This window comes from Nomascus leucogenys, chromosome 24 (assembly GCF_006542625.1).
Source record: "Nomascus leucogenys isolate Asia chromosome 24, Asia_NLE_v1, whole genome shotgun sequence".
Lineage (NCBI taxonomy): Eukaryota > Metazoa > Chordata > Mammalia > Primates > Hylobatidae > Nomascus > Nomascus leucogenys.
The window spans coordinates 23,302,659-23,313,795 of NC_044404.1; the positions used below are offsets into that span (position 1 = coordinate 23,302,659).

The 11,137-nt window shown below is 47.2% G+C and overlaps 1 pseudogene; it reads left to right on the forward strand.

Annotated features, from left to right (window-relative positions):
- The first annotated feature begins 218 nt into the window (after positions 1-218).
- Positions 219-683, forward strand: LOC100580645 (annotated as a pseudogene).
- Positions 684-11,137: the final 10,454 nt, after the last annotated feature.

An 11,137-nucleotide genomic window follows, 5' to 3' on the forward strand; every position in this document is an offset into this window, starting at 1 on the left:
TTGTGTGGGAATGTGTGGGCCTGAGTATGAGGGAAAGCATGTCTAGAGTTGTCTCTTCCAGGTGATAACACGACTAGCTGGTTCAGTGAGAACTGCGGGCCAACTGTCTGCCATCTTGAAGCCTGAAAAGCAAGAATCAAGGGGCTGTCTCAGCCAAGGCTCTAAGGCCCAGTTTATCAACATAGCCCTCTAGGGGAGCCGCGGCTTAAGGTGCAGACATGGCCAAGTCCAAGAACCACACCACACACAACCAGTCCTGAAAATGGCACAGAAATGGTATTAAGAAACCCCGATCACAAAGTTACGAATCTTTTAAGGCGGTGGACCCCAAGTTCCTGAGGAACACGCGCTTTGCCAAGAAGCACAAGAAGGTCCTAAAGAAGATGCAGGCCAACAATGCCAAGGCCATGAGTGCACGTGCTGAGGCTATCGAGGCCCTCGTAAACCCCAAGGAGGTTAAGCCCAAGATCCCAAAGGGTGTTAGCCGCAAGCTCGATCGACTTGCCTACATTGCCCACCCCAAGCTTGGGAAGCGTGCTCATGCCCGCATTGTCAAGGGGCTCAGGCTGTGTCGGCCAAAGGCCAAGGCCAAGGATCAAACGAAGGCCCAGGCTACAGTTCCAGCTTCAGTTCCAGCTCAGGCTCCCAAAGGTGCCCAGGCCTCTACAAAGGCTTCAGAGTAGAGACCTCTGTCTGCCAATGTGAGGACAGAAGGACTGGTGCGACCCCTCTGGGCTGCTGTCTGCATGGGACTGGGGTCCTACTATGCTATTTATACAAATAAACCTGAGGCAGGACAAAAAAAAAAGATTGCCCTCTAAGTCCCTCGTGGGGCATAGTCAGCAACTCTCCCCCTTGTTCTTCTGCTCCTCACACCTCAAGTGAGATTAGACAAGCACTGTCATTAATTATTTCAGAGGTAACCGAAGCAGTGCTTGCCACCCCAACATCTGAGGCTGCAAATGCCAGGTTGGTTTTATTTTTCAGGCAAATAGTTGCATCCACCAATCACAAGCCCATCCTGTTGAGTGCCCAGCGGTGGGTTGGGCTGGGTGAGGGGATGGTACCTAGTTCTGGCCCTGATGGGGCTTTTGGGGTGGCTTAGAGGGGTAGGGAGAAAGGTCACTTGAGAACAAGCTAGTCCCCTGCTCTGGGAGCTGGCTCGGTGCGAGAGCTGGGCCTTTGAGAGTGGGAAGGACTGGGATAGGTGGGGAGGAGAACCTGGGTTTGTGTCCAGGCTTCTCGCTTCTTAGCCATGTGACCTTGAGCAAGATCAAACACCTTGCCTCCATTTCCTCATTCTAGGCAATTGGTCAGGCATTTGGAAACATCATGCTGGGCACAGTGGCTCACGCCTGAAATCCATGCACTTTGGGAGGCTGAGGCAGGCAGATCACTTGAGGCCAGGAGTTTGAGACCCTGGCCAACATGGTGAAACCCCGTCTCTACTAAAAATATACAAAAATTAGCCGGGCATGGTGGTGGCACGTGCCTGTAGTCCCAGATACTCAGGAGGCTGAGGCAGGAGAATCGCTTGAACCCGGGAGCCGGAGATTACAGTGAGCTGAGATCATGCCACTGCACTCCAGCCTGGGCAACAGAATGAGACTCCATCTCAAAAACAAACAAACAAACAAACAAAAAAAGCATTTGGGTGGGAAGGAGGTGAGGGATAAAAGACTACAAATTGGGTGCAGTGTATGCTGCTCAGGTGATGGGTGCACCAAAATCTCAGAAATCACCACTAAAAGACTTACTCATGCAACCAAATACCACCTGTTCCCCAATAACCTATAGAAATAAACAATTAAAAAACAAAACAACCCATTGTACTGTGGAAGCAGTGGGAATAGCCAGAAGAGGAAACTGAGGTTCAGGAGAGCACAGTGACTGCCCAAAGCCACACAGTGAGTCACTTCCAAGCAGGACCCACAAGAGTCCCAGCCCAGGGTTGTAGCCTCTGTAATCTCTTTCTTTTTTTTTTTTTTTGAGACGGAGTCTCGCTCTGTCACCCAGGCTGGAGTGCAGTGGCGCGATCTCGGCTCACTGCAAGCTCCGCCTCGCGGGTTCACGCCATTCTCCTGCCTCAGCCTCTCCGAGTAGCTGGGACTACAGGCGCCCGCCACCACGCCCGGCTAATTTTTTTGTATTTTTAGTAGAGACGGGGTTTCACTGTGGTCTCGATCTCCTGACCTCGTGATCCGCCCGTCTCGGCCTCCCAAAGTGCTGGGATTACAAGCGTGAGCCACCGCGCCCGGCCTCTGTAACCTCTTTCTCACGGCCTCCTATGGTTCTCTCCTTTTCCCAGGCCCATCCCCATAGGCCATATGTGCTTGGTGGCTGCTCTCTTCCTGTGATCCTGGAAACAGGCCTGGCACTGCCCAGCTAATCTGGGTGCCCCATAACTGTCCTTCCCCTCCAGTGCATCAATTTTGTTAAATGCTTCCTCTGAGTTCTCAGAGTAGGTCCAAATCGTGGCTTATCTGAAAAATGATGGGGTAAGACATGCTAAACTCCAACACTGGGGAATGGAAGGGATTTTCTTTTTGCCCAGGAACCCCTCTGAACCTTGGGGAGTTCTGTCCTGAATTCAAGCTATTCCCACCACTTCCGTAGTATGATGCTTCCAAATTTCTGACCAAGAGCCTAAGAAGTTTCAAACAGCGGCTCACACAGCCTGATTGGCAGCATGCAGCCTGGCAGCAAGGCCCTGAAACCTCACTGTCTGGATTTAAATCTCTGATCCACCACTAACTAGTTGTGTGACCTTGAGCAAGTTGCTTCACTAATCTGTGACTCCATTTCCCATATGAAAAATCGACTGGTGGCCGGGCACGGTGGCTCACGCCTGTAATCCCAGTACTTTGGGAGGCCGAGGTGGATGGATCACCTGAGGTCAGGAGTTTGAGACCAGACTGGCCAACATAGTGAAACCCTGTCTCTACTAAAAATACAAAAATTAGCCGGGTGTGGTGACAAGCACCTGTAATCCCAGCTACTCGGGAGGCTGAGGTAGGAGAATCGCTTGAACCTGGAAGGCGGAAATTGCAATGAGCCGAGATAGCACCATTGCACTCCAGCCTGGATGACAAAGTGAGACTCCGTCAAAAAAATTAAAAAAAGAAAAAAGAAAAATGGGCTGGCTTCTTTGGTTTCCTTGTTAAAAAAATAAAAAATAAAAAAAAGACAAATGGGGATAATAATACCTATCTGATAAAGTTAGCGTGCAGTTTAAATGAGATAATACATGTAAGTGCTTCACCTGGTGCCAGGCCCATAATAAGGGCTCAATATCTGTCTCCCCACTTAGAGTGCAAGCTTGTTGAGGACAAGGATCATGTCTGTTTTGTACCTTGCATATAATGGACACTAAAATAAACAAACAATTTAAATTTAAATTTGCTAGACCAGGCAGGGTGGCTCACATCTATAATCCCAGCACTTTGTGAGGCTGAGGCAGGCAGATAGCTTGAGCCTAGGAGTTCGAAACCAGCCTGGGCAACATGGCAAAACCCCATCTCTACAAAAAAAATGTAGAAATTAGCTGGGCATTGTGGTGTGCACGCCTGTAGTCCCAGCTACTCGGGGGACTGAGGTGGGAGGATTACCGGAGCCCAAGAGGTCAAGTCTGCAGTGAGACATGATCGTGCCATTGCACTCCAGCCTGGGTGACAAAATGAGACCCTGTCTGAAAAAAAAAAAAAAAAAAAAAAAAAAGCCAGGCATGGTGGCTCACGCCTGTAATCCCAGCACTTTAGGAGACCGAGGCCAGTGGATCACTTTGAGATCAGGAGTTTGAGACCAACCTGGGCAACAGGGTGAAACCCAGTCTTTACAAAAAATACAAAAATTAGCCAGGCACGCCTCTGGTCCCAGCTACTCGGGAGGCTGAGGCACGAAAATCACTTGAACCTGGGAGGTGGAGGTTGGAGTGACCCAAGGGCGTGCCACTGCACTCCAGCCTGGGTGACAGAGTGAGACCCTGTCTCAAAAATAAATAAAAATAAATAAATAAATAAATGTGCAGAATTGGAAAGCATGTGCACAGGATTCCAGTTCTTAGTTCTGAGACTCACGTTTGGAAAGAGTGATGTTTCATACTTGCCTTTAGACTCATACTTCTCACATTCTGCTCGCACAGGATTGCACATCATTGGATTTGTGCTTTTTGGCCTTTACCACAACTATAATACAATTATGTAATTTTTCATCGATAATTTTCCTTCCTTTCTAGACTATAAAATCCATTCAGGAAAGGCCCCTGCCTACTTTGATTACCTCCCATTATACCCATAGGCTTAGCACTGGCTCTGGCAAACATTAAACACTCAATAAATATTTTTCAATTGACTGATGGCCCAAAAGCTTAGCAGAAGATTAGTTAGTGAATGGAGTGGTTAATGAATAGAGAAAACTTGCTTTTTAAAAAGACTAATGAGGCTGGGCGTGGTGGCTAATGCCTGTAATCCCAGCACTTTGGGAGGCAGAGGTGGGTAGATCACGAGGTCAGGAGATCGAGACCATCCTGGCTAACATGGCGAAACCCCGTCTCTACTAAAAATACAGAAAATTAGCCAGGTGTGGTGGCGGGCCCCTGTAGTCCCAGCTACTCAGGAGGCTGAGGCAGGAGAATGGTGTGAACCCGGGAGGCGGAGCTTGCAGTGAGCCGAGATCGAGCCACTGCACTCCAGCCTGGGCGACAAAGCGAGACTCTGTCTCAAAAAAAAAAAAAAAAAAAAGACGACTAATGAGCTGGGTGTGGTCACATGTGCCTGCAGTCCCAGCTACTTGGGAGGCTAAGGAGGCTGAATTCCTTGAGTCCAGGAGTTCAAGGCCAGCCTGGGTAACATAGACAGATCTCATCTCTAAAACATAAATAAAAAGCAAAAGACTAGCCAGGTACAGTGGCTCACATCTGTAATCCCAACACTTTGGGAGGCCAAGGTGGGAAGACCACTTGAGCTCGGGAGTTCAAGACCAGCCTGGGCAACAAACACAGCAAAACCCTATCTTTACCAAAAATTAAAAAAATTCGCCAGACATAATGGTGCTCACCTGTAGTTCCAGCTACTCAGGAGGCTGAGGCGAGAGGATCGCTTGAGCCCAGGAATTTGAGGCGGCAATGAGCTTTGATCAACCGTGCCACTGTGCTCCAGCCTGGGTGACAAAATGAAACCCTGTCTCTAAAAAATAAAAATAAAAAAATAAAGAATAAAGAATTTTAAAAGACCAATAAAACACTAGTAAAATGTTAATACTCTATATAATAATATATTAAGATATATGCAGTTAGTGCAAGAATTCATTTAATATAAATAGCCAGGTATCGCTAATTCTTACCTATTATTTATTACTGCTAGGCTTAACCTTGACTTAGAGCTCTGGCCAGAAGAGAACATATCTTTTAACCAATTTTTCACCTCTTAACAGTCTAAAACTTCCTGGGATGTATGTCTAAATATCTCCGTGGGGCTTCAAAACACCTTAGCAATAAAAGCCCTTATACATGGCTTTCCTTAGGAGCCAATGCTATCCTATTCATAGCTGTAAATACTACACCCTTTCAATTGGGAGTACTAATCAGCTTTGCTATTTCCTCTTCTTTCTCTACTCCTATTTTCCCCCCTGTATTTCAATCCACAGAAAGACGAAGAAAACAAGAAAGGAAAGAAAGCGCCAAATCATGCAGTTTCTGCTCTTACCAGAAGTGTGAACCTTTTAATTGCCGTTCCCTGAGTGGAAAAAGATTTCTCTTCATCTGCTAGCTTTTCTCCAGTGACTTTTTTTTCCTCTTCTTTTTTTGGAGGAAATTGCTCGTAGCTTCTCCCCTTCCCTCCTGACCAATTACTTAGCTGGGCATGCTGTAAAATAAAGTTTACATTAAATCATCTCCATGGCAACCTTACACACCAGATCTCTAGTTTTAAAGCAATCATATCCCTTTTCCCATTCAAGCTTGCCAAAAAGTAACTTTTCTTGAAAGTACACAGACAGAACCTAATAAGGTTTGTAAAGAGAGATAAATTGGTTGCACAAGATAGGGGTCCCTTGATAGAGAACATGAGATGAATTCCTGAAAAAATATCTCCTGTAAACCATGGTTATTTACATTGTTTTAAATCTCCATAAGAAAGCTTGTTGAATTGCAAATATCAGGGAGAGCTCTCATTTTTGGAGCACCACCCAGTCCGTGCTAGACACTGGTCTGAGCACTTTCTATCCATGAATTACCTCATTTGATTTAATCCTGGATGTATCCTGCGGAGATTTTTTTGCCCACAGATTGTCATTAGCGCCACTGGGCATCTGCTCACATGGAAAATGTTTCAGTCTCCAAATTAACTACTTAGAGTCGAAGTGTTCTTACACATACCTCCTAATAACAATAACAGCTGCCATTTACTGTGCTATGTCCACTGCCTGGAGATGTGCCTACCTCATCTCAGTTAATCATGAGAACAAGCTTAGGAGATCCTATTATCCCCTATTACAGATGAAGTAATTGAGGCTCACTGAGGGAAGGCAACTTGCTCACACAGCTAGGAAGTTGCAAAGTTGGGATTTGAACCAAGGTGGGTTTGGTCCCTGTCTTAGTTTGTTCTGGCTGCTATAACAAAAGACCACACACTGGATACTTTGTAGACAACAGAAATTGGCCAGGCGAGGTGGCTCACACCTGTAATCCCAGCACTTTGGGAGGCCGAGGCAGGTGGATCACCGGAGGTAAGGAGTTTGAGACCAGCCTGACCAACATGGTGAAACACCGTCTCTAGTAAAAATACAAAAATTAGCCAGGCGTGGTGGCAAGAGCCTGTAATCCCAGCTACTTGGGAGGCTGAGGCAGGAGAATCACTTGAACCCGGGAGGCAGAGGTTGCAGTGAGCCGAGATTGTGCCATTGCACTCCAGCCTGGGTGACAAGCGGGAAACTGTGTCTCCAAACAAACAAACAAACAGCCAGAAATTTATTTCTCTCAACTCTGGAGGCCGGGAAGTCCAAGATCAAAGCACTGGCAGATTCAGTGTCTGATGAGTGCCCAGATGGGAATGCAGCATGGAGGCCCCAATCATGCCTCCTTTATATCTTCAGATTAGACTTTATGGCTATGAGGACACCATTGGCTCCTTAGGAAAGCCACGTATAAGGAGTTTCATTGCTAAGGTGCTTTTAATCCCCACAGAGATATTTAGAGATACATCTCAGGAAGTTTTAGACTGTTAAGAGGTGAAAAATGGGTTAAGAAATATTTTCTCTCCTAGCCAGAGCCCTCAGTCAAGGTTAAGCCTAGAAGTAATAAGTAATAATAATTATGATACCTGGCTATTAACATTAAACTAGTTCTTGCTGTAACTGCATGTATCTTAATATATTATTAAATAGAGCATTAACATGTTCATACATGGTAGAAGGAGTGAGGGGTCTCTCTTGGGTCTCTTTCATCAGGGCACTAATCCCAGCCATGAGGGCTCCATCCCCAAACCTAATCAGCTCCAAAAGGCTACACCTCCTAATAGCATCATATAGGGAGTGAGGATTTCAACATAGGAATTGAGGGGGTGGGACATAAACATTCAGATCATGGCTGTCCCAGAACAGGTATTCTTGTCACTTTGCCTCCCAGAAATTCTCCCAGCTAGGGAAACAAGGAAGAGAACATACCTCAGCAGATGACATGGGCTTCCAGGTGTGGGTGTGAATGCCCTGGGCAGGCTCTGGACCAGGGGTGAGCAACTCTGGACCAGGGGAGGTGAAGAGAAGAAGGAGTAGTCGCTCTCCCCTACTCCTTAAAGTTGCTGAGCTTACGTTGGTTCTCACCGACTGTAGTACTCATCTTTCTCTCTCCTCTCCCTCAACTTTTTGATCTGGCCACCTCCTACTCATCCTCCAAGTCTCAATTTAAAAGCTACCTCCTCTGTGAAGCTTCCCTGTCTTTTCAGACAGAGTTCAGCCTAACAGATCTGGCTTAGTCACTTATGAGCTGTGGGACCTGTGCCAGATTTCTGTAGTTCTCGGGGCCCCAATTTGCTCATGTGTAAAATGGGGGCTTCACAGGGTCATTGCGAGGTTTCAGTGTGTTCATGGATGATAAAAGTACATAGCAGAGCTCCCAGCCACGGGAGTTCAGCAAATGTCAGTTCCTGTTATTGGCCTTCTGTGGCATTTTATTCCCTTTTCTATTATCATAATTATCTTATTTGTAGCTTGCACATCTCCCCAATAATTGGTGAGGCTTTGAGGGCAAGATCCTTATTTTCTCTTTTGTATCTCCAGCCCTGGCACCAGCAAACATTTGTTGACTGAATGTATGAAAGATTATCTGGTACCATCTCCCAGAGCATTGGGCTCTTGGGAACTGTGGCCTGGAAGGAGTGGGGAGCTGGGGCTTCCCATGCTTCTCAAATGCAAATAGTTCTGAGAAAGATCACTAGACCAGCCAACCTCAGCTGGGCTTGGTTGGTGCGCAGCTAAGAGAGGCCACCATCTAGGGACCTGGGTTAGGAAGATGTATGTCCTGGGGGCAGGAAGATGGAAACACAACTTTGCCCAGTGCCAGCCTAGGCTAGGTCACTCTGAATAACCTTATGGTGTTTTGAATCAATTTTTTTTTTTAAAGCAGAGCATATACAAATAAAATAACAAAAATCATCTTTTAGGCCTCCCAAATCTTGTGTGTTTCTAGTTCTCCATCCATTGATGCCAGAGGTTCCTAAGACTGGTCCATGAAGGCAAAAATAAAAATAAAAAAGGTTGCAACCTGTGGGCAAACGTGTGTGGGGAGGGACATGGGAAGGAGGGAACTGTTCACTCATAGCAGACTCCACGTCTCCCTGCAAGGCTGCGGGCATTTTGTTTGGCCCAGCCTCTCTCCTCCTGTGTCACTTACCACTGTGGCCACCTGAGGAAACTGAAGAAAGGGCTTCCTCTGGGCTGGTCAGCTGCTGACCTGCTCAGACTCATGACAGCTTTCAGACAGTGGATCCTCAGCGAACCCCTAAAGGGGATGGCTGAGGCTGAAAAGAGAGGAGGCAGGATGGTTTCTGCAAAGAACCAGGATCGCAGATGAGGCGCTTGGCCACGCTCTCCACCAGTCCGAGCTTGCATGTGCTCAAATCACTGTCTACGCCACTGTAGCTGCTGCCTGGCTTTCCCTGTTCCATCTTGCCACTCGCACAACCTTGGGGCATGTGCAGAACTGGAAAGAACTTAGGCCGGGTGCAGTGGCTCATGCCTGTAATCCCAGCACTGTGGGAGGCTGAGGCAGGTGGATCACCTGAGGTCGGGAGTTCTAGACCAGCCTGGCCAACATGGTGAAACCCCATCTCTACTAAGAATACAAAAATTAGTTGGACGTGGTGGAGGATGCCTGTAATCCCAACTTGGGAGGCTGAGGCAGGAGAATCGCTTGAACCCAGGAGGCGGAGGTTGCAGTGAGCCAAGATCACACAACTGCACTCCAGCCTGGGCGACAGAGCAAAACTCTGTCTCAAAAAAAAAAAAAAGCATGTGCAGAACTGGAAAGAACTTAGGCTAGGCGCGGTGGCTCAAGCCTGTAATCCCCAGCACTTTGGGAGGCTGAAGTGGGCAGATCACCTGAGGTCAGGAGTTCAAGGCCAGCCTGACCAACATGGAGAAACCTTGTCTCTACTAAAAATAAAAAATTAGCCAGTTGTGGTGGCACACGCCTGGAATCCCAGCTACTCAGGAGGCTGAGGCAAGAGAATCACTTGAACCCGGGAGGCAGAGGTTGCAGTGAGCCGAGATTGCACCATTGCACTCCAGCGTGGGCAACAAGTACGAAACTCTGTCTCAAAAAAAAAAAAAAAGAACTGGAAATAACCTGGAAATCACCTGATTTCCATCAACACTTTCACAAGTACCCGTCGTGTGCCTGACCCTGAGGATACAAATAATGATGATGATAATTAGTATTAAATATGTGCTTACCTCATGCCAGGCCCAGTCCTAAGCACTTTACAGATAACAGCTCATTTAGTTATGATTATAACCTGGATGACAGATGTTATTCTTGTTACTTTCATTTTACAGATGAGGAAACTGAGGCACAAAAAAGGTAAGTAACTGTCCCAAAGCCACATAGATAGTAAGTGGCAGAGCCTTGATTTGAACCCAAGCAGTCAGACTCCAGGCTCTTGGCCACTTGAGATGCTCATGGGTTGGTGGGTTTCTGTGGATGACAGACAAGGAAACAGGCCATTTCAGGGATATTATAGATTTAGTTTCTCTAAGCCACTCAAAACAAAATGCATTTGCCTGTCGTCAGGGTGTCAGCTGCTAGCCCCACCCTGGGAGTTAGGTAAAAGATCTCCGGAAGACATAGGTAAGCTGAGATTGGAGAAGGGAGAGAGGGTGGAAAGGAGACCCAAGACAAAAAAGCAGCATGGGCAACGGTGTGTGGACAGGAGTAAGGTGCAGAGAAGAGCAGTGTCTGGCTCCGGGGCCGACAGAGAGCTGGTGGTACAGCCAGACCCAGAACCCAGGTCTCCAAACCCCTATACCTATCCCACATTGTCTGTTAGGATTCCCGCCGCAGCAAGCCCAGCCAGTGTTGTAAAACTGCTGCTAAGCACTGGGAGACTCAGAAGAGCAGAATGTGGACCTTCCAGCTGGGAGCATCCTACAGATTTGTACGGGTTGATTGAGGAACAAGACCAAGTAGTAGAGGGCAATTACTCAGCATTTTGGCAGAGATGAGCAGCTCCTAAATCAGTGCTCATGGTGCCCTTCCCCATCTTTCAACTTCATTTCTCTCTCTGTCTTTCCCCTCTGTAGTAGGTTGAAAAATTGTCCCTCAAAATACGTCCAGGCCAGAGACAGTGGCTTACGCTTGTAATCCTAGCACTTTGGGAAGCTGAGGCAGGAGGATCGCTTGAAGCCTGGAGTTCCAGACCAGCTTGGGCAACATAGCGAGACCTCATTTCTACAAAATTTAAAAATTAGCCAGGCATGTTAGTGCATGCCTGTAGTCCTAGCTATTCAGGAGACTGAGGCAGGAAGATGGCTTGAGCCCAGGAGTTCAAGGGTGCAGTGAGCTCCGATCGCTCTGCTGCACTCCAGCCTGAGATCCTGTCTCAAAAACAAAAACAAAACCAAAAAAAAAACTATATCCTAATTCTGA